This window comes from Budorcas taxicolor, chromosome 3 (genome assembly GCF_023091745.1).
Source record: "Budorcas taxicolor isolate Tak-1 chromosome 3, Takin1.1, whole genome shotgun sequence".
Taxonomy (NCBI): domain Eukaryota; kingdom Metazoa; phylum Chordata; class Mammalia; order Artiodactyla; family Bovidae; genus Budorcas; species Budorcas taxicolor.
In genome coordinates, this window is record NC_068912.1 from 53,735,331 (window position 1) to 53,758,319 (window position 22,989).

Genomic DNA, 22,989 nt, shown 5'->3' on the forward strand with positions numbered 1-22,989 from the left:
ATTATGACTATGCTTTCTGTTTTGTTGCCAAAATCTTTTTGATGAAGCTTAGCATTTCCTGTTCTTTTTAATCTGCAACAAGTTGGGAAAACACTGTAAAAATATTTTTGAAGCCCTTTCCTGGATCTTCCCACCAAAAACCATCTTATGACAACTCTGTAATTCCCCCCTTAATACCTGACCTCATATTTGCCCACAAAGAAACACACCTGCAAATCTTCTGATGACTAACATATCCTGGTGCAGTTTCCCTGGAATAAATCCCCGTTGGTTAGCTATTTCATAATTCAGAAGAGCGCACTGTCATCTGTAAACCTAGAAATTCCGCTGTGTATTCCTTCTTTTGGATCAATTATGTAAATAAGTCCTAAGAGACCCCACTGTTTACTCACCTCCAAGGAGAGTAATCTTTATCCTTAGCCTGTATCTGTGGTCTTTCATACAGGAAGATTCTAATGCCTGCTCCAAGACTACATGTGTAGGCTGCCACTAACCACACCACCTCCTTAGGCCTCAATTTCCTCTTGTACCAAATTCAAGCGCTGATCATTCCCATCTATTAAAAATTCTCTCCTTCGACTCAAAAATAATACACTGCACACTTAATTCCAAGGTGACTTCAACTTTGATACAGCCTTTGAAAGCATAAAAGGACAATTTCTAAGGATTTTCAAATATGTCCCCACTCAAGAAATCTCTTAAATTCACAAAACACTAGCTCTTATAGGAATAGTTTCATCTCCAGAGAATACAGACAGGTTTCCCACGTGGGCCATGCACAGAAGTGAGAGCAAGCAGACTGTACCATCTGGACAGGCACGACACCTGCAATGGACTGGGCACAATGGACATTCCTAACGAAAGAGGTTACATGTGTTGGCTACGAGATCTGGAATTTTGTTCTAGCACTCTCAACACTACTGGATGGTGACCACCTGAACCAAGTAATTTACTTAAATCTAGTGTGCTGGGCAGATCTAGAACATTTGGATAACCTGGCATTAGGTTACCTAGGATTTCTGTCCTATCTGCTTCAAAAGACATCCAAGAATGGTGATTTCCTAATGTCTTCTCGTTGAAGATATGTGAAATCTGCCAAGTGTGACGCTACACCACTGACATACTAAAGCTCAGTTCTAGGAGAAAGGCCTGTCTCTAAGACCCCACCTCTCTCTCCTTCCCCAAAACTAAATCTGTCACTAATTAAGTTATTTCAGGCATTCTAGCACAAAAAAAAAAAAAAAGAAGAAGAAGAAGAAGGAAAAAAAAAAACTTAGCTTGAGTGGGAACAAACCTCATACATGGTTTTTGCCAATACCAGTTATTACCCTATTTACCTCTTCACAAATTTCAAAAGCAACTCTGATTTGGCAAGCTTCAGATTTGCAAAGAACATTAGCAATTCTCTTCCAGATGTCTAAACAGAATTACAAAGACCCCAGAGGATGAAGTACGGATTTCAGAAGCTTGCAACAGACTCAAATAATATCAAAAGGGCACTTCAGGTGCAAACATTAGCAACAACTGAACTCACTGTAGCTTGGTCACAAACACAGATTTCTCAGATGCCCTAAGCTCGGGGTTCATCAATCCCTGGAATTCCCCTCCACCACCCAGAACTCCCAGCTTTCAAATAGGACAAGCAGCGCCAAACAAAGTACTGGGTTTCATGAAGTATTAATATTAAGTGACTACAAAGCTTTTGGCAGAGTCATCCTCCACTCCTCTCTCATATGATTAGAAATCAGAATTAAGATTTTAAAATCTCAAAAGACTTGAAGACTGGACCAAAATAGATAGGACAGTACTGAACAGGGACAAAAACAAAACAATAAACACCCACTCAGCTTCTCTCTCTCTCACACACACACACACACACACACACACACACACACACACACACACACACTTGCACAATGAACACAGGATGCAACAGCTAATATGACAAATACCTGGAGTTCTGACTGTCCAGACCCTAAACACGAGTCTGTGCTGGGCCGTTTTGTAAGCTTAAGCTGCAAAAAGTAGATGTTTGTGCCTTGATCTCAGGAAACAGCTGTCCTACTATACTCTTTGTGGACCAGGTCAGGTCTCCATTACCACATTTAATTTCAGTCACCATAACTCTCCATAAAAGATGCTGACAAACTCAGGAGGCAGAAACCATGCCCCATGTAGAACTGTGAAAAGAATTAGGACTATTTTGCTTTGAGAAAAGTTAATCAGCTGGAGTGGCAAGAAGGGAACATTATTCTGTCTTTGCGCCTTCGCAGGACTGTCTGAGGAGGTAGGTCATTCCAGAGGAATGGAATCAACAGAACAAAGTTTCAGGGAGGCAGTCATCAGCTAATGAGCATACACACAGTCCAAAGGTATGATGGCATGTCAGTGTAAGTAGAGAGGTCCCTGTATCTGGGGGTGTTTAAACAGATGCTGCCTCACAAGTGTAAGAGTTTACTGAAGAAGTTGGACCAAGACTTCTCTAAAATGCCTAGTCTAATTCTGTGACTTCCCCATCTGCCAGGATCTCTCAAAAATGCCTTTTTCTCTGATTAGAATTTGCCCAGATTCTAATCCCTTCAGGCCTGAGTGTAGCAGAAGTCCCCTCGACTGGCTTCCCAACTCACCGTCCTTCCTCACCTTTCAAAACCACCTTCCTCCGAGGCCTGTTCTGAGATGTAACCTCACAGTGGCTTCTACCTTCCCTGTCTAGGCAGAGTTTCTCAACTTTGGCACTACTGACGTTTTGGACGGGATTGTTCTTTGTAGTGGGGAACATCCTGCACACTGCAGGATGTTTAGCAAGATTCAGGGTCTCTGCTCACTAGCTGTCAGCAATGCCTGCCTCCTAGCTAGGACAAGCAAAAATACAACTGTGTCCGGATATCCCAAATGTCTGCTGGGAGGCAAAGTAATCCCCTGTTGAGAACCACGCTTCTTGAAGCAAATAATTAACACCACTGACTTGTGGTTCAAGTCTTCCACTAACTACATCCTCTCTACCTCCCTTCATCAGACATGTTCTCTGTCCCAGCCAGGCAAACCTATTTTTGACCCATGACACACCTCAAAGCTTCCCCTAACACATGTGCTCTCCCTCTTCCACAATACACAAACACTCCCAGCTGGCTCCAAACACCCTTTCCATCCCCGTATTCCTTGGCCTTCTAGACAAATGCAGTCCCTTGCTTCTGGTGGTGGTCTCACATGGACTGTCTTACTTGCTTTCTATTAGTACAAGAATCCTCTCCTTCTTGACTAAGGCACCCCAACACCCACTCAAGTTCTCTGGTTCCTGCTGGTACTCAATAAATACTGGCTGGACTTTTCAGAATGTCAGTATCAGCCCCATTGATACATGAAAAACAGGTGAAATCCCTTACCAACTGCCATTTCAAGAACATATGTGATCAGGAGCACACGGGTTTGACAAAACTTTCATGCTTTCACAGTTAGTGCCAATTTAATACCTACAGTACTGACACTGAATCAAGTCTGACTCCCAAAATACAGCTATCAAAATAATTTTACTATTGGGACATTAAAGACACAGCAAACTTTTTAAAAATCAAAAAAAGTTCTGAACAATGTAAAAACTAGGGGGGAAGGTCAAGTTTTGACCAAGTTTTTAAAATTCTGTAAACCCTGGCCGAAAGAGAAAGATAGGAATATGGCTCAATACTCTAACGGTTGCATCATACACCACTCCACAGGATCATTAAGAGAATGGGGGATTGGGTCATGTAAGGACAGCTTCCTCTCCAACTTTCTAATGTGTCAGGTTTTAATCAACAAAGTACACACTCAGACGCCCTCAATAGAAATGAGACAAATCTAAGATAAAATGTTCAAATATATAAATAAACTATGCCAATTCAAGATTTTGGATTGCTTTTTTCTCAGCTCCATGGATTACCTAATCATTTCATGGGCAGCTCCGTTACTAACCGACAGAGACCAAAGACTTTGTCGGCACCTTATTCTACCTGATTTTATCTCTGGATCCTTCCTATCTTGTTCTTGTATTCTAACAGGGTTTTAGTCAGTGGGTATAGAAGACAGGAAACGAGGATTCTCACCCTGCACTAGCTGATGGGAGGTGTCTGGTCAGTCTTAACGAGATGTAAAAATAAGTGCTGCCTGAAGACCCCATTTATTGGGTATGGTGAGAGTTCTTCCCACAGGTCTGTACCATGAAGAGGCCCCAGAGCCCAGGAGGGGAAGGTCTGAATCACAGTCATTCTTGGCACTTGGAAGCGCCCTTTGGTTGTTTATGCGGTAAACAGCCCTCCCCAGAACTGCAGCCGGGAATTCCCTGGCTGCCCAGACTCTTCCGACCTCCAGCGCAGAACACATAATAGGTGCTCAACAAACGCAGCCGGACTAGAATTTTATTAGCAAAGCTGCTAAAGAAAGTTTCCAGAAGTCAGGTCTCTCTTTACTCCTGAATCTCTTTCAAAATATGTCCTCAAAGCTTTCTTTGCCCAACAAGAAATATTTTTTTTCCTAAGTCAAGGAGAAGGAAAGGAGGAAATCTGCGAAACAGAAGAAGTCCAAGGGGCTCAAATTGGGCCCCATGGTCGGCTAGGACTCCCCAGTACCTATTCGCCCTCCTTCTGCCCACCTCCTGAGCACTCCACCCCTCTCACCTTTGCACTTTTTCTTTCCTGAAACCCCACCTCCCCACCTTCTGACACAGACACCCCAACTGCGTATCCAAGTGGGGCCGCACACCCCACCTCTCCAGCAGGGACCTACCTCTCCTCCCCTCGACCTGGGGCAGCTCTTCTTTACTGCAGCTGGCTTTTTAAGAAACTAAAAAAACTCATCTCTTTATCCGTGAGGGATACCCCCAAATAAAGGGGGAGAGAAACAGGAAGGCCCCTATGAACCCTCCAGTCAGCGGAGGTGTGATTCTCTGAGCAGCCACCCCCAATCCTCCTCCTTTCCAAGCCCCTGGAAGGGATTCGCGCAGAAGTCCGGCTCCCAAGTGCCCACGCTTCCAAACAAGCTAGAAGCGGATTATACCGGTACCCAACCCGGAGATGGCCCGCGGCGGGCTGGGTGCACCTGCGGGCCCCCGGCTCCCTCCCCTCGCGCTGGGGGCGGGGCGCGCCCTCACTTCCCAGCCCAGCCCACCCCGCGCGGGAAGGAGGCGGGAGGGGAGGCGTTTCTGGAGAAGTTGAAGGGCTCACCTTCTGGGCAGCGGGCCAGCGAGGCCAGACACCAAACACCCACCTCCGGGAAGAATCAGCGGAGCCGTAACCGGGTCTCCCCGCCCTTCCGATGGGGCGGAGGGAGGCGAGAGGAGGGAGCGCGCGTGGCGGGGAGCCGGAGAGAGGCGGTCGCAGGCCGGCACGGTCCTCTCACGGGGCCCACCCCGCGGCCCGGGCGCCCGCCGCTCAAATTGCCGAAAGCGGAACGATCTTCGGGGAGCGAGGCTAGCGCTCGGCCAGGCCCGCTTGCCGCCCGCGTCCCCCAGCCCGCGAGGTCCCAGCCACAGCCTCCGCTCGGGCCGCGGCGCCGCGGGGCAGGTCGCCGGCGCCGGGGTGGCGCGTGTCGGCTGCGGCGCGGCTCCACTGGCACAATCCCCGGCCCCTGCCCGGGAGAGGCGCGCACCAACCTTGGGGGGCAGCCCGGGCAGCTTTGGCCGCCTAGCCCCGGCTTAGGCGGAGGCGGGAGGTGGCGGCATCACCTGCGGCGTGCGGCTACTGCTGCTCCCGGACGCGCCGGGGCGGCGGAGGCGCGCGGCGCCCTGCACCCTGCTCCCGCGGCCCCGCCCGCGGCTGCCACCTCGAAGCGCGGCGGAGGAGCCGGGGCACCACGGGCGGCGGCAGCGGCGGCGACGGGAGCAGCAGCACATGACTCTGTAACGGGGGGAATTAGACAAAGCGTAACATGGACTCCGGGCCCGTGCAGGCGCTGCAGCTTCGGGACCAACCGCAGCCGGCGAGCGCCGCCACTGGCTCGGCCGCAGCCAATGGGGGCGGGCCCGGGCCTCCATGTGATGGCGAGCTCTCTTCCCCCGCGGCTCTCCGGTGCCTGCCGGGGGCCGGGGGTCGGGGCGCTTCCGCCGCCGTGCGGGCTGACTGGAGGGGAGGGGTGGCGAGTTCGGTGGCCCGGGGTCGGGCACTGGCGGCGGGAGGCGGCGGCACCGCGCGCAGGTGCACCCGGCGGGGTCGGGGCGGCTGCCGGAGCTCGCCGTCCCCACAGCTGCTCATCAGTGAAATGCCCACCTGGGCCGGGCACGATGCCCGGCGGCCAGTGTCGCCAGGCTGGCGAGAGTCTATCTCAGGAACCTTCACCCTTCCTGGGGCTATCCTGTCAACTGGAACTCTGATAGTAAGACGGGTGTGGGGCTGGGGTATGCCATGAAATGGTAGGGGGATATTTGCCGAAAAGTCATTTCAGCGGCTTCCAACTGTACTTACCTGGGATATAGGGCACACACAACTTTATCTTGGCGCGAATTGCGTCCCTGCCTAATTTGTTCTGTCTCTGCTATTAAAGATGCAAGAGAGAGTCACTTATTGTTTTTATCTGAGTCTGCTCTCCCCGATTCCCCCCACCCCATTCTTTTTTGCCAAAGATGTCTTGCGTCTGAAGCAGGCAGATGAAAGTTTGTCCTCCGCTAAACCGTGTTTCCCAACCTGATAATTTTCCCTCTTGTTTTTGTTGCAAGATCAAAGTATATTTGAAGTCTTTTTCATGGGTGGGGAGAAGCAGGAATCAAGAAATAACGTCACGAGGGATGTTTGGAAGTGTTGGTTTTTAACATGGCAGATGGTTCCAGCCCAGTATCACAATATCTCCTTTTATATGAATCTACCTGTTTCCATGAACAATGAGTCTATGTGCTCAGTCGTGTTTGACTCTGTGCACCACAATGGAGTGTAGCCCACCAGGCTTCTCTGTCTATGGACTTCTACAGGCGAGAATACTAGAGTGGATTGCCATTTCCTTCTCCAGGGGATCTTCCTGACCCGGGGATCTTCCTGACCCAGGGATCACACCTGTGTCTCCCGCATTGCAGGCAGATTCTTTACCGGCTGAGCCCCATGAAAAATGGGAAATCTCATCTCTTCTACCAAGATGTCTCCATGTCAGTGAATGTTCAATCAACGTTTCCTAAGCATCTAAACGTTCTTCATGAGCATGTTGCAAAAATGTTACAGGTACTCAGGAAGGTGGGAGTTCAGATACAGTGAGAAAGTAGAGATTCGTTTTTAGGGTTTCAGGGAAGACTTCAGAGACAAGGGAGTAGAACTGACCCTCAGAGAGTGAACACTTGTTCCCCTGACCCTGGAAGTAAAGAAGAGCAGCCCTGAGGTTGAGTATGAGCAGAGCTCCAGCACACACTCAAGGGACAGTCCGACTGCTTGCAGGATGACACTAGACTTTGAGCCCTTCTCAGCTCTTGCTCTCTCACTCTCCCTGTCCTGACCTTGGTGCCAGTAGCCTCTCCTGTCCACACACTGAGCCAAGAAGGAGGTGTGTAAGCAGGAGCTGTGTGTCCTGTGATCTAATTACAGTACCAGATTCGCTGATCTGGGAGGTTGGTGCTGTTTTAAAACTGTTAACATCTAGTGGTGTGATATTTTGACGGAAAACACCTCACTACTATGATTAATTTGGAATGTTTTGCTGTTTGTAAAAACACTGTTCCACGTTTTGATCTTCCCTGAGTTTTAAAGTATGATTTTAGACTTGAGAGAACTGTGATTTCAAGAATGGGATAAATTGAGAAAGGAAAAAAGTAGTGCTCAAAAAACAAATGTAGAGAAACAGGCACGTATTCTCATAAATGTGAGTGTTAATTGAGTAAATCCATTTGGAGGACAATTTAGCAATTTTGGATGAAATTAATATGTGAGGGATTTTGTTTCACCTCTAGGAATTTCTACTTTGGCCATATGTGTGCAAAAATCATATATTGCAGAAGCATTTACAAGCATGTAGAAAGCTGTATGTACAGGTATATTTATTGCAGTATTGTTTATGACAAGAAACAGAAGAGTACGTAAGTTTAATAACAAAATCCCAGTAGGGGACTGGTTAAGAAAATTTAACCTGTTTTTTAAAAATTAGAGACCTATTTGTACTAAAATGAAAGAATGTCCAAAATCTATACATGAAAAAAGCAAGTTGCAGAACAATATGAAAAGTATGATACCATTTATAAGCATATTTTGTCAAAAATAGACATGTTATTAAATGTATGCTTAGGACAAATCTGGAAGCATATATAACAAGCAGTTAACAGTGGTTATCTCTGGATGTGAGATTATCAGGGTCATTGCTTTCTGTTACAAGTTTCTCTATGCTTGAATTGTTTTTATGTTGAGTACCTATTACTCTGTTAAGAAAATAATAAAAAAAAAATTAAAATTGCTAAGTCCTGTACCAATGACAAATAATGAGGACCACTCTGAGGATCTAGGAAGCAAAAATGTCAGCTTCCCCTAATCCCTAAGAAAAACAAGTAGGAGGCAGCAAAGGAGGGTAACTAACTTGACTTTGGATTGCAAATGAAGAAATATGATAGAAGAGGCATCTGAGGCTGGTCAAGGCCTGTCAACAGGGATCAAGTGGGAGAAACACAATAAGGCCTCAAGGAAGTTCTAGTAAACAGAGACTTAACACTTACTGTCCTTTGTTGAGTTATGGTCACAAATTGGCAACTCTTTCAATACTTGTTAAATCTGTATCACACAGATCATGACTACAGACAACACAGTGCTTGTGATGGGCCAGGCTCTGCTCTGAGTACTGTACATATGTCCACTTTTAGTCCTTGCAGAAACCTTATGAGAGAAATACTATCCTCTTTTTTTTTCTTTTTTTTTTTTTTGAAGGGGGACTTCCCAGGTGGCATTAGTGGTAAAGAACCTGCCTGTCAATGCAGGTAGACATAAGAGATGTGGGTTCGATCCCTGGGTTGGGAAGATCCCCTGGAGGAGTACACAGCAACCTGCTTTAGTATTCTTGCCTGGAGAATCCCGTGAACAGTCCATAGGGTCGCACAGAGTCCAACACAACTGAAGCGACTAAGCACACATCCTCATTTCTTAGAGAGGCCTGGAGGAGTTTATAAGCAGTGCAAGATCACACAGCCTTCAAGTGGCTTTACTAGATTTTTAAGCCCAGTGGTCTGGCTCTAGAGATACAAACACAATACTGAAGACCATGTAAGATAAGGGTATTTATATGTGCGCCTTATTCTACCAAGTGTGGTAATTCCAAGTTGATTTGTGTTTAGTAGCATTTAGAGAAGGTAGTGGCAACCTACTCCAGTGTTCTCGCCCGGAGAATCCCAGGGATGGGAAAGCCTAGAGGGCTGCCGTCTATGGGGTCGCACAGAGTCAGACACGACTGAAGCGACTTAGCAGCAGCAGCAGCAGCATTTGGAATGCCCTAAGGCACTCAACAATACTGACTGAATGAGTGAATGAATAATTGAGTTTCCTCCTAAAGAAGAATGAGAACTCCTTGGAGGAGTGAGTTTTGCATTGTTCCTGTGTGTGTCACCTAGTGGTGTGCCCAACATGTGGTAAGCAATGTGAATTTCAGTAATCTGTAAACATGGTTTTGAAACGTTGTGCAGAAATCAACCTTTATAATTGATCCCAAATACACCAGAGCAGCTTCTGAATCATATCATGATGAATTCCTCATAGAGTGAAGAATAGCCCCGAAGGGATGGAGCTAAATCTGCTTGTACCTGTATAACCATACACAAATAAATGGGGAATATATTTGCTTGGAAAGGGGCAGTAACGCTGGAGAGCTGCGGAATTTCAAATTATGTGAGTCTCTCTCTCTTTCTCTTGCCTCTCTTAGTTTCTGAAGGAGATAATAACACCTACATCCAGATAGCGTGAGACCAAGGATTCATTCACATATGGAAAGGGCTTAGCCAAGTGCTTAGAACATAGGTATTGTTCAGCAGATGTTACCTACTGTAAGTATGTCCACATATTGTAAGTGTGATCAGATTTCTGAGTCTATGGTGATTCTGTAAATACTACAGCTTATATAACCTGTGACACCTGGGAGCTCACATACATATAAGGCTTAGATATTACATAGAGGACATTCCTGATGGTCCAGCAATTAAGAATGTGCTTTGCATTGCAGGGGATTTGGGTTCCATCCCTGGTCAGATAACAAATACCCACATGCCTGGGAGCAACTAAGCCCACAGGGCCACGACTAGGAAAGATCTAGGCCGCTGCAACAAAAGATCCCACATGATGCAATGTGTGGCATCTAAGACCTGAAGTAACCAAATAAATAATAATAAAATAAAATTGAAAAAATACATAGTCTGTGCTCAACCTAAGCACGTTATAAGCAGTAGACTTCTCATCTTTCTTCTCCTTTGCTACCTCCCACTGGCCTCTTTGATGTTTTACAGGGGTTAAAACCGTTTCACTTCTTGGACTTATTTAAACTCTCAGCCTATTTGAAGGTAGGAGGCAAACTGTCTCCCTTCTTCTCAGCTAAGGAAATGGAAATGCTGGAGACCAGACTAGAAACCAGCAGGTAAAGGGCATAGAACAGCATAGAGAAAATGGAGCCAGCTAGGCTGTGTGGGGTAACTCTCCACGGGTCCTGACGTAACATAAGGTCCAAAGGGGAAGGGGGATTGCCAGACTGCTATAGTTAGAAATAGCATGGTGAAATTGAAACTAGAAAAACTCAGGGTGCATGTCTTAATCAACCGCAATGAGAAGAAAGAAATGGACCTCTGCCTTTTAAAATGGACTCATAGGCAGATTGAATCAGGAGTGCCTATCTGGTAAGCCAGTTTCTTCATTAGCAGCCCAGGACTAAATGCTCCCTTCACTGGGGAAAAATTTTTTTTTAAAGCAGAAAGAAACACCAAAATCAACCACTTGAGAATCTGTGCCCATATCCTCTGCCTTTCTGCCTGCTACTATTACAGATGAACTTACCCATGTTCTTTCAGAAAGCCAGTCCCTTCATTTTGCACTAGGTCTCATTCAGTCTCAAATGATAACAGTAGCAATTGACCCCTGTCTGCTATAGCCTTGACTTTGCCTCGCTACTGAATGACTGCCATCACCATTTCTACCATCATTAGGAATAAAATTTCTCTTGACCCTTTCCCCACTCCAATTCTTGTTTCTCTTTGGCATCTAAACATCTCAAAAGAATTATTTATACTTATGATCTCTAATTCAGTTCTTTCCATTTTTCTCTTCAACTCAATCTAATCAGGAGTTTACTCCCATTATTGCATCACTGAAATTGATTTTGCAAAGGACACTGACAACTGTCATTTTGCTAAATACAGTGATCAAGTCTTGGTCCTTAATTGACCTCTCAGCATCACTGGACACCATTGACTACCCCATCCTCTTTGGTAAGCTACCTCCTCCTTCCTCCCAAAACACTGCACTCCCTCCAGGGAGTTCATCCAGTTTTAGAGCTTTGGATTCCCCCTCTATGCCAAGACCTTCACATTTACACATCCAGCATAGTTCTCTCTCCTTCACACCACGTTGTGTTTCTAACTGCTTACTTGATTTTCCCATTAGACCTCTAATAGAGCTTAAATTTGAGTTCAAAACCAAACTCTGATTTCCCCCTAAAACCTGTGAAACCCACTCAGATTTCCCAGTCTGAGTAAGTGGCAAGTCCAACGTTCCACTTCCTCAGGCTAAAAGCCTCTAAGTCATCTTTGACTCATCTCTCACAAACAATGTCAGAACTGTAGGAAGTCCTGTTGACTTTACCTTCTAAATACACACCCTTCAATGCCGCACTTTGGTTTCATCCACCATCCTCTCCTGGCCTAACTCAAGAGCCGCTTCACTAGTCTTAGTGCTTCCGTTTCACTCTCCTGTCCCATCCCTCCCTTACAGGCTATTCTCCATGGCGGCCAAAGTAATCCTTTTACCATGTAAGTCTAGTCACCTCATTCCTTTGCCCTATGGTAGATAGCTCTCCATTTTACTCACTGCTGCTGCTCAGTCGTGTCCGGCTCTGTGTGACCCCATAGACAGCAGCCCACCAGGCTCCCCCATCCCTGGGATTCTCCAGGCAAGAACACTGGAGTGGGGTGCCATTTCCTTCTCCAATGCATGAAGGTGAAGAGTGAGAGTGAAGTCGCTCAGTTGTGTCTGACCCTCAGCAACCCCAGGGACTGCAGCCTACCAGGCTCCTCCGTCCATGGGATTTTCCAGGCAAGAGTACTGGAGTGGGTTGCCATTGCCTTCTCCGATTTTACTCACAGTAAAGCCCAAATCCTTACAGTGGTTTGCAAGGTTCTTGATCTGCATCCCCTAAACACAACCACATCTAAAAATTAAAATTCCCTTCCTACTTCATTCCTCTTACCTTGCTTTATTACTTTCCTCTGAGTATTCATTATCATATATACATATATATATATTTAGTATCTGTCTCTTCTAGACTATTAGCCCTTTTTATGATCAACTTTATTTGCTAGTGTATCTTTAGTTGGCTGTGTTTCATGGCAGGTGGGATCTTAGTTCTTCCAACAGGGGTTGAACCTGTGCTCTTGCAATGGAAGCATGGAGACCCAACCGCTGAACCACCAGGGAATTTTCAGAATATAAGCCCTTTAAAGACGGAAAATTTTTTGTATCGTGCACGCTGCCATATCCCAGATATTTAGAATAGTGTCTGACACATAGTAGGTAATGTTTTAATAAATGAATGAATTTATTACATATTTTTAATCAATATAAGTATGGGGAAAATTTTCCTAGGAAGAGAGTTTTTTCATATCATGCTGTTCTCTAAGTATTTGTCAATTTGTTAATATGAACGAAAGGCATTAATATTCAGAGTCTCCAAATCCAAATCATTTACTAAAACTGAACCTTGTAGTGTGTGTGGCAAAATATTCGTAGAAAATATTACCTTTTTGTTAGTTCTCTAGCAAACAGGAAGAGGAAAACAAGCTGATCTGATTCAACAACCACAAAAAATTGCAAAATAATAATTCCAAAGTCCTAAATTATAGTCTTACTAAGGAAAATATTTAAGCGAAGTAACACAGTAGTGAAAAGAATGTTAGAGAAGATTAAACATTCACTTCCTCGTAACGTATTACTTACTTCATCTCTATCCTGTTGTGTAGGAAAGTGGCTGTGTAGTCTAACCTGGCTAAGAGAAAAAGTTTAAGTGAAAGAAAAGAGCATTGATGTGACATAAAATAACAAGTGGGGGCCTTCGTGACAGTTTTGGCAGTTGAAAGTTGAAATGACACAAAAATCCTGAGAAAGAGCCCTGTGAGAAGGAATCAGGCAAGACTGCAAAACAAAACAGAACCAGTTCCCAGAGCAAACTGATTTATATGGTCATTTGAAAAGAAGAAGGAAGAATGATTGCCATTTCCAAGTGGTGAGTTGAATGTTTAAAGACCCACACGGAAACTACCCCACCAGGACCAGGACCCCATGTGGGATGTCTGCTTAGAGCTGTGTCGCAGGAAGAGACAATGAACATAGCAAGAGACCTGGCCTGTCAAGATGAGGCTGAGCAGGGCTCGGGCTAGAGAGAGGAATGTGAGCTCAGGAATAGAGAAGCCAGCCAGGGGGTTTTCTTACTCAAGGGTGAAATGCTAACATTCTGGGTTTGAAAGATTATTATGTCCGATTACATCTGAAACTTCATCTTACAGCTCTTCAAAACAGTATGGCCCGGGAATAACTTAAAGTGGAGGATGGAGGTAGTCACAAAACTAAAAGTCCTCTGTATCCTGTGGTGAGGGGCTCCCTGGCAGTGTGGCGGAGGAGGCAACCATCCTGGCTTCTGTCCTGATCACTCTCCCAGCCCCGGCAGGACACATGAGCCAAAGGCAAGCTAAGACCTTGAGCCCAAGTCTAAATCTGTGTCTGAATCCCTGAGACTAGGTGACTAGGGACCTCTCATTCCCTCATCGCCCCGGAAGTCTATCTCCAGGTTGCTAATAGTTCCTCTTGCCACTTCCCTCCCTGATTTTCGCCTCATCTCCGAAAATCTCTGGGCTTCCTTGGTGGGTTAGCGGTAAAGAATCCATCTGCAATGCAGGAGACTCAGGTTCCATCCCTAGGTCGAGAAGATCCCCTGGAGGAGGAAATTACAACCCACTCCAGTATTCTTGCCTAGGAAAGCCCATGGACAGAGGAGCCTGGTGGAATACAGTCCATGGGGTCATGAGGAGTTGGACCTGACTTAGGGACTGAACCACCACCACCACCACCTAAAATCTCTCTTTCTCATGCACTGAGAGTTCTGTGGGTAACCATGTTTGTCCCCCTTCTATTTTTGTGATGCCTGGGTGATACCTATGGACCCATAGCCTGCAGATGTTTTAACTGCAGAATGTTTTCTAAATTTTTTTTCAATTGTTAATATTTAATAATCAGGAAATGTCACATAAATATCCAGATTTCCAACACTTTTGACAACTAGAACAACCAAACCTTGCTTAATTTCTGCACAGCAAGCTTGTGCTGGGCTGAGCTGCTGCTGTCCCCTTCCAGCTGCTTCTCACTCTGCAGTTCACAAGCAGCCAGGCCACTCCTGATAGTCTTGGGTGATGGCATGGGGATGGGAAGTGGGGGAAGGGTGCTGTTGCCCTTTATTATTTTGTGCGTGTTGTTTTATCTATAACAGAGGGAAAGTTCTCTGTGTGTGTGCTCCTGCTAAGTTGCTTCAGTCATGCAACTCTTTGTGACCCTATGGACTGTAGCCCACCAGGCTCCCCTGTCTATGGGATTCTCCAGGCAAGAATACTGGAATGGATGGATTGTCATACCCTCCTCTAGGGGATCTTCCTGACCCAGGGATCGAACCAGAGTCTCTTGCATTGGCAGGCAGGTTCTTTACCACTAGTGCCACCTGGAAAGCCCAAAGTTCTCTGTACCACATCTTAATGTTTTCTCCAAAAGTGCTTCATGTACCTTATACCAGACCTACATTTAAAGTACCTATCTAGTTGCTCTAGTCTCTAGAGGCTGTGATCCATGGTTTACATTATCTGGCTATACGCCCAGGTATTCAACTAGGAAACCTCTAAATAGAATTCAACAATGAGGTGATGGCATGCTTTATGCCCCAAACAATCCAAGGCAGTATGTAATCATTGGGTGGCTAGGCTAAGGATACGCTTTCAACCAGTTCTCTGAGAGGCATACCTTATAAATCACTATAAAGCAATTTTTCATAGGAGTGTGGTCCTAAGGCAATTCTGTGAGGTATGACTCACTATCCCCCTTTTAATAAATGCAAAAACCAAGACAGAAAAGTAAAGGGGTTTTCCCTAACCACACAGCTCCTAAGCGCTAGGAGCCCAGCCCGGATTTGTCAGGCAGGCCCAGTGCTCTTTACAGCTGCTGCCTCACGGCTGCTGCACATCACCGCGGAAGATCAGTGTGCTCTGATTGGGAGAAATCTCTAGGATGCTCTTTACCATCAACTCAATACCATGTTTCAATGCCTCACAGCCCAGCTAGCGAGGAGAAATCGTGGAATCATCTTTGACTTATACCCCTCCAGCCCCCATATCTTTCCAGGTAAATGGCCTTGTCTATTTTGCTTTTAAAATAAGTATTCTACCAAAATGTTTCTTTCTATTCTTTCTACACAATCCCTAACCCAAATCCATTGACTCACTCTTGAATGAATATAACAGTCTCCAGCTCAGGCCTTCACATAGCACTCTCTGTTCCTTGAGTCCCTCCCACCCCCACTGTTCCCACCAATCTGTATTTACAAGCAAAGAAGATGGCCTTGTAACACAGCCTTTTGGTGCCATTGCCCACCTCAGAAGCTTGCAGTGGTTTCCTCTGCATTAGCTAGAAACCACTGGGATGATATGCAAGGTCCTCAGGTGTGGTAGCTCGGGCATTGTTTCCGGTATCTGCTACTCTCCTCTGTGGGAAATGTATGCTTTCCCAACCAGCAACCCCAGGCTTGGCCACACGACTTGCTTTGCCAATGAAATGTGAGTGGCAGTGGCATAGGCCATTTCTGAGCAAGAGCTTTAATACCGTTGTGGCTGCTCACCATCCCTCTCTTCGTTGTTTCTGGAGAATATTAACACGCCAGATTAGAGCTGCTCGTTCAGTCTGGCTCTTCAACTAAAAAAAACGTGGTACAGAGTTACCACCAGCACGAAGGCTGAGCCTGGGGCAGTGCATTGCACACTTACCCGAAGACTCCTGTTTACGTAACATATTCACCTAACGTGAGCAAGAAATCAACCTCTGCTATTGTTTGAGAGTTTGAAGCTATTTTTCACAGGGTAGCCAGAGAAAGAAAATGATACAGCCTCCATGAGCAGTCTGTTTTCTTGACCCCACACACGAAGAGCTGCTTTCCCAGGGCTCTTACTAGGGTTGTTCATAGCTTTTCTAGTTCTCACTGAATTAGAGCCACTTAACTGGAACTATCATTTTCCTTGGTATCAGCTTAGTCCCCAAAGATGTGCTTAAGATAGAGACTGCTGAATTAGTCCAAGTTCTCTAGAGCAGGGCAAGAGGAAATTAGAACCTGGTAGATATTCTGCTAATATGCGCAATAGAATGATCATACAATCTGACCCTTAATACCAAATGGATGGTACACGAATCAAACAGAGCTCTTAAATGTCCGGCTATTTGAGATTGCACAGAAGGTTGCAAGCTTCAGAATCCACAACTTCTTTCTTAGAGATGTATAAATAAAGTGACCAACGACTTGCTCAAACTTAGATGGTTTCTGTGATTTCTTGTACTCTAGCTGCTGCCTTGGTGGCTGGTTTTTGCACACTATAGTGCCCTTAGTTTGGTAACAGCATTCTCAGGTTGCCTGAATAGATGTTGGGAAAGGTCCTGGGGAGACATACTATAGCAATGTGGAGCCAAAGGTCTGGTGAAACCCTGAGGTAATTGTCTTAGGAGTGCTGTATCCCAAGGCTGCATCAAGGTGGCAAGGGGATGTTCAGACATTTCCAGAGACAAATTAGGGTCAGAAGCCAGGGACACAGAATTGAGCATCAGAAAGCCAACAATAGGGCTTCCCTGGTGGCTCAGACAGTGAAGAATCTGCCTACAATGTGGGAGACCTAGGCTCAGTCCCTGGGTTGGGAAGATCCACTGGAGAAGGGAATGGCCACTCACTCACTTTTGTCTGGAAAGTCCCCTTGGATAAAGGAGCCTGGTGGGCTACAGTCCATATGGTCACAAATAGTCAGACACAAATGAGCAACTAACACACCCTTAAGCCAACAGTGACATTAAGCTACGGGCATCAAGCGTAATAACTGGCCAGAAAAGGACAAAAGAAAAGTGAGAGCAGGGATGAAGCGATGATTAGCAATTGAAGTGCCAGGTCTGCAAATTCTGGGTTTGAGGCAGAACCTTTCCCTGTGTGGAGCCTAGAGAGCATGGTGGGGTGGGGCAGCTCCTTTTTCAAAGATCTTCCATAACCTCTTTGGTCCCTATAGAAGATCTCTAGTGCCAAGGAAAGGCTGCACACTAGGCACTGGGCCAACCCCTTCAGGTCTGCCCTGACTCAAGAGTGAGGGCTCTGGTGGGTGTCAGTCTGAGCAAGGGCAGCCAGGAAGGAGGAGAGAAGTCACAGGCTAGGAGTTGGTGAGGGGGGTTGGATTTGCAGACTATTCAAGGGCAAAAACAGGAAGTGGGGTGGAGGCTGGGGAGATGAGAAAGTGGGTGGACTGTTCAGAAAAGCAAAGTAGAACAAGGTGTGAGTGTAAAGTGGGGTCAGGAACAACCCAGAAAAGGGACTCAGAGAGCTATTTGACTTGTAAACATTGGTCTGGGGTAATTCTCTTGGGTAGGGGAGTACCTTGATATTATCAAGCTCTGAAAGCCCCCTCCTACCTGATCTGAACCATCGACTGTGAGATAAAATCACAGATTGTGTCATGATTGCCCTGCCGTTTCAAGGGTGTTTCTCTGAGTCTCAACCAGGGTCTAGCCTCTGTCTTCTGTTTCTTCCATCTCTCCCCCGTCTTGCACAGTGATGAGCCAATGGTTATTAATTTATGAATTATTACCTATCATCAGTCCTTTTTATTATCTGTTCTTCTTGCCATTGCCAGACATGCATTCCTTCAACAGGAATTTATTTTTATACATTATAAATAATAACAATATTTATTGGATACTTATTAGCTGTGAATCAAACATCGTGATCATACATCAGTGGGACACGGGACAGATTCTGGATCCCTGAAGAGCTCACAGTCTGATGGGGCAGAGAAAGAAATGCAAACAGAAACATTTTACGCTGCCTAGTGTATCAGGGGAGGCTTCATAGTAGAGGTGATCATTTTGCTGGGTCCCAAAGGATGGATAAAAGTTCTCTTGATAGACAGGGCAGGGAGACTTCCACGGGCAGAGGGAATAGTTGAGCATGGACAGGGGTGTACTCTTCATCTTCACTCTAGTCTGTAGCAATAGGACAAGTCCTTCAACACCTAAGTTCAAGTCCTTGAATAAGAAAAAACACACAATTTATTCTTATACTATGCCTGAAGTGAATACTGTGGCTTTAGTCTTCGGCCTCATTAGCAAACATGCGACTGAAGTCCTCAGCCAATTGCTTTTCTGATGGGGCTGTTGAGTTTTTAAAATTGCTCATCAATTTTAAACACACAATTTAAAGGCTAAACACAAGATTCTTAGCCTTTTTCATTATAAGCACTAGACTTGAGTGGCAACTCAAAAGATGCACTCTTTTCCTCTTGTCTGCTTTTGATTAATTAATTGATGTTGTATACAGCATGAATAAATAGTCTATGTTCATTTTGACTACAAACATTCAGTAATAAATTTTAAAGTGACTCCCATTATCTACAAATTTCTCCTTTATTTCTCAGCATCCTAAAAATCTTTTCATTTAGCTAAGATGGTCCAACAGACCTTCACTCAGCTCTGAGGGGACACTTTTATCTTCTGAGATTCCATGGAATGCTTGAAATAACCTGGATTCTAAAGACTGGTCCATTGTAACACTAACACAGTTCAGGGAGGGTGGGCTCTTTACCCAAGGAGAAAGTTCTTTCTCTGCTGAAGGCAAGTATTTCCCTCTCTTCTCCCCAGGCTTTCAAATCACCAGCAGCAATTACAGACTCAACTTATTATGCATATAACAGCGTACAGAAAGTTCTGGCCACTAGGCCACTTACTGTGAGTCCACTAATAAAGCCATGGCTGAACGAATGAAGAATGCAAGTGCTGGGACTGAGAGGGTCATCAGTGGACTTTGGATCAGTTGCATGACTAGTTGTGAGCATCCAGGAGATGGGAACTGTCTTCACATGCCTGGAAAGGCCTCCATGATACTTTAACTTGAAAGTCCAAAGAGCAAATGTCCTGACTTTGTTGACCCTGCTGGTGGCAACACTGTAATTTGTGAGTTATTTGTAACTTCATCCTGCAGAACAGCTGAGAACCTTTGCCAAAAATCAGCTTTGACCCAGATGGACTCCTGGGTTTGGGTGGGGGGACGGCTGAGATGTTTATTGCCATAGTGTCTTAGGCTCTGAAAGAACACCTGCGCTCTTTTTTGTTGTTTTAATTGTTGTTTTAAAAAATAATTGTATTTATTTATTTTTGGCTGTGTCGGGTTTTTGTTGCTGCCTTGTTTTTCCTCTGGTTACAATGTGAGGGCTTCTTGTTGTGGTGGCTGCTCTTGTTGTGGAGCACAGCCCCTACGGCACGCAGGCTTCAGTAGTTGCAGGCTCCAGAGCACAGCTTCAGTAGTTGCGGTGCATGCGCTTAGTTGCTCTGCAGCATGTGGGATCTTCCTGGACCAAGGATCGAACCCATGTCTCCTGCATTGGCAGGCAAATTCTTTACCACTGAGCTGCTAGGGAAACCCTAGTTGGTGGTGGTGGGGGTGTGTGTGTGTGTGTGTGTGTGTGTGTGTGTGTATTGGTTTTACATGTTCAGGAACAAAGATCTGAAATCTCACTGTACTTCCTATCCTTTGTACTGCTGGCTGTTAGAAGCACAGAGTCATGTCGGCGAGAGGTGCTGAAAGCAGCTTTAAGCAGCAGGACTTCCCATCCCTCAGGAACTCTTCCCTCCTTCCCCCAGCTCATCCTCTGCAGCCCTGAGTTCTTTTCCTGAACCTCTCACCCAAATCTCCACTTCTTTTAAGTTCGTGATGAACCCTATGTGGCATGTTTGTGATGTCATGTGGAGGCTGCTGTCCAAATATAAACTCCTGTATTCAGGAGAGGAGAGGCTGGTTTGAAGAGGCAGGCCAGCCAGCCACGGTGTTCAGTAGCACTCATTGGTTAATGTCTGCAAATTTTCTTTTCCGACAAGAAGCTAAATGGGGCTTATTAAGCTCCTCTTGGTGTAATTTTTTTTAAAAAGGACAAGTTAAAAATATCCTAGGAACAAGTCTCAGAGACAATGAAAGCTTTGGTTGTTAGGAAGAACTGGTGATGAGGTCCAGGGAAGGTTTTCACATTTGAAATTCAAATCTCTGCAGGGGCCGCGCCCCCACCCCTCTGGAGGGAAAGGCTAGAGGGCTGAGTGAGAGAGGCCTGGCTCACTTCTTGCTTGCATGCTAAGTCACTTCACTTGTGTCCCAACTCTGTGACCCCAGGGACTGTAGCCCGCTAGGCTCCTCTGTCCATGGAATTCTCCAGGCAAGAATACTGGAGTGAGTTGCCATTCTTGTCTCCAGTGGATCTTCCTGACCCCAGGATCATACCTGAGTTTCCTGCATTGCAGGCAGATTCTTTACCATCTGAGCCACCACGGAAGCCCAGGCTCACCCTCAGATTCAATTCGATTTCACATTTTCCAGCACCTGTAAACATACCGGTTACCAAATGGTAATAATCATAATTCCTGACTCATGTCTGCCTATGAGGTCAGGATCCTGGTACAGTTTCATGAGAGAGTTGGGACCCGAAAACTGAGGGACTGCCCCAGCCCTTTGAGGAAGACAGCTGTCCTGATTCATAATGGCTGACAAGGCCTAGCCTTGCCTACTGTAAGCCAAGAGCAAGCAGACAAACAGGTAAGTGGTGGGTGAGTATGGTCAGAAGTGGGGTTTCAGTTACTGCTCCTCACTGACGAGCCCCGGTGCTGACAGCTGAGTGAGGAGGCTTCCAGGGGCAGCACATTCTGTCCTGACACCACCCTCCCCAGGCTTTCTTGTCGGTGAAAGGAAAGGTGAGGAGAGCCTTTCAATGAAAATTGGAGTAGTCAGTTGAATCTGAGGGTGAGCCTGGGCTTCCCTGGTGACTCACCTGGTAAAGAAAATGCCTGCAATGCAGGGGACCTGGGTTTGATTACTGGGTTGGGAAGATCTCCTGGAGAAGGGAAGCCCAACAGCTTTAAAAGGGGCCTGTGAGTGCTGGCTTGTGTGGTCCTGCCCTTCTGAGTACTGGAGTCCGAGCCACTCTCCTCTGCCAAAGCCTGCCAGCTCTCAACCTGGTGCCCACCTCCCATTTACCCAGGACTGAAGAACTCTCTAGCCTGTACCATTAAAAAAAAATTTTTTTTTTTTAATTGAAGTCTAGCTGATTTATAAGGTTGTGCTGATTTCCGCTCTGCTATGAAAAGACTCAGTTATATATCTCTAGATATTCTTGTTTATATTCTTTTCCATTATGGCTTATCACGGGACATTGAATGGAGTCCCCTGTACTAGACAGTAGGACCTTGTTGCTGACCAGCGTTAATCTGGACTCATGCACACACGAGCTCCCTGCCTCCTGGAGGGACAAGGGCGGAAGTGGGAGGCAGCAAAGCATGACTCATCCCGCAGGAGGGAGCCCGGAGCTCCAGGCTCTTTTAAGGTTCTGTCCCTACCGGTCCCCACTCCAGGCAGGGCATAGGCGGGACACCCAGGGTTGACTAAGAAGATTCTGAAAGTGTCCTGCAACGACTTCTGGTGCTGGGGCTCTGTGCCCTGTCATCCTTGCTGGAGAGCAATGAAAAGGTGGCTTTCAGAAGAGGGGTAAGGCTGAGACAGCGATGGAAGTAGAGACAGCCATTTAGTGATAGGGGGTAGGGGGAGGCATGTACCAGATGGGGACCCTGACTGGGTGACCCGCGAGGTCTCTGTAATCCTAAGATGCAGTGGCTCCCCAGGAATGGGGATGGCACCTGAGTCGGGAGTTGCAGCAGCCCTGGGAGGCCAACTGGCACCTTTTTTGGTCTCCAGTTTGTGCCATGTACGCAGGAGCCCAGGCCTCTTCCCTAAATGCTGCATCGTCCACATACTAATTCACCCTGGAGGCAATAATTCTGTGGGCCCGGACTTCTTGACTGTGTAATAGGAATATTGGAAGCCTTTGACTGAAGGCTTATCATCTGCCAGGAACCACACCAGGCTTATTCCTACATTATCTTACTTATTCATCAGCCAGTCCCAGATTCAAGTCCCAACTAGGCCATTTGTTATTAGATGTCACTTTAGGCAAACTACTTAGCCTCTCTGAGCTAGTTTTTCAAGTAGCAAAATGTGACTAATGAAAACACTGAGATAACTGAGATTAAAGAAGTCAGTGTGCGCAAAGAGCTTAGCGGAGGGCCTGACACAGTGCTCAGTAATGTTATTATTTGCCAGGAGTGTCATTATTATTATCAGATCTATTTTATACATGCAGCCAAGGCTCTCCAACCTGGGCTCACTGGACTTGAAAGCTTGGCTTTTTTCCCAGTCTGCCTCATTGCTTTTTAAGACTTCTCTTAAATGTTGTGGCAATTATAAGACTCAGAGTCATTTGAACTCTCTTGCGAGTGGAACGGTGTCATTTCTGGTTTCTGACATATAGATCACAAGATGATTTCACTTTAAATATTACACCTGCAAGTTCCGGAGCTGTGTCTCACACATTTTTGCTTCTCTAGTGTTTAGCAGAGTGCCTCTCACATCAAAGGCACCTACTACATATGTACTGCGGTGAACTGACTTGGATCCAGAGGGAAAATGAAGCTGGTGAAGTAACTAGGGAATCACAGCTCCACTTGA

At 46.0% G+C, this 22,989-nt stretch overlaps 1 protein-coding gene across 1 annotated transcript in view; it reads right to left on the bottom strand.

Annotated features, from left to right (window-relative positions):
* Positions 1–5,280, bottom strand: part of LRRC8D (leucine rich repeat containing 8 VRAC subunit D) — a 130,591-nt gene extending 125,311 nt beyond the window's left edge. The window contains exon 1 of the mRNA XM_052637434.1: positions 5,196–5,280. The gene's annotated coding sequence lies outside the window, so the exon portion shown is untranslated. The remainder of the gene's footprint in view (positions 1–5,195) is intronic.
* Between the last annotated feature and the right edge of the window lie 17,709 nt (positions 5,281–22,989).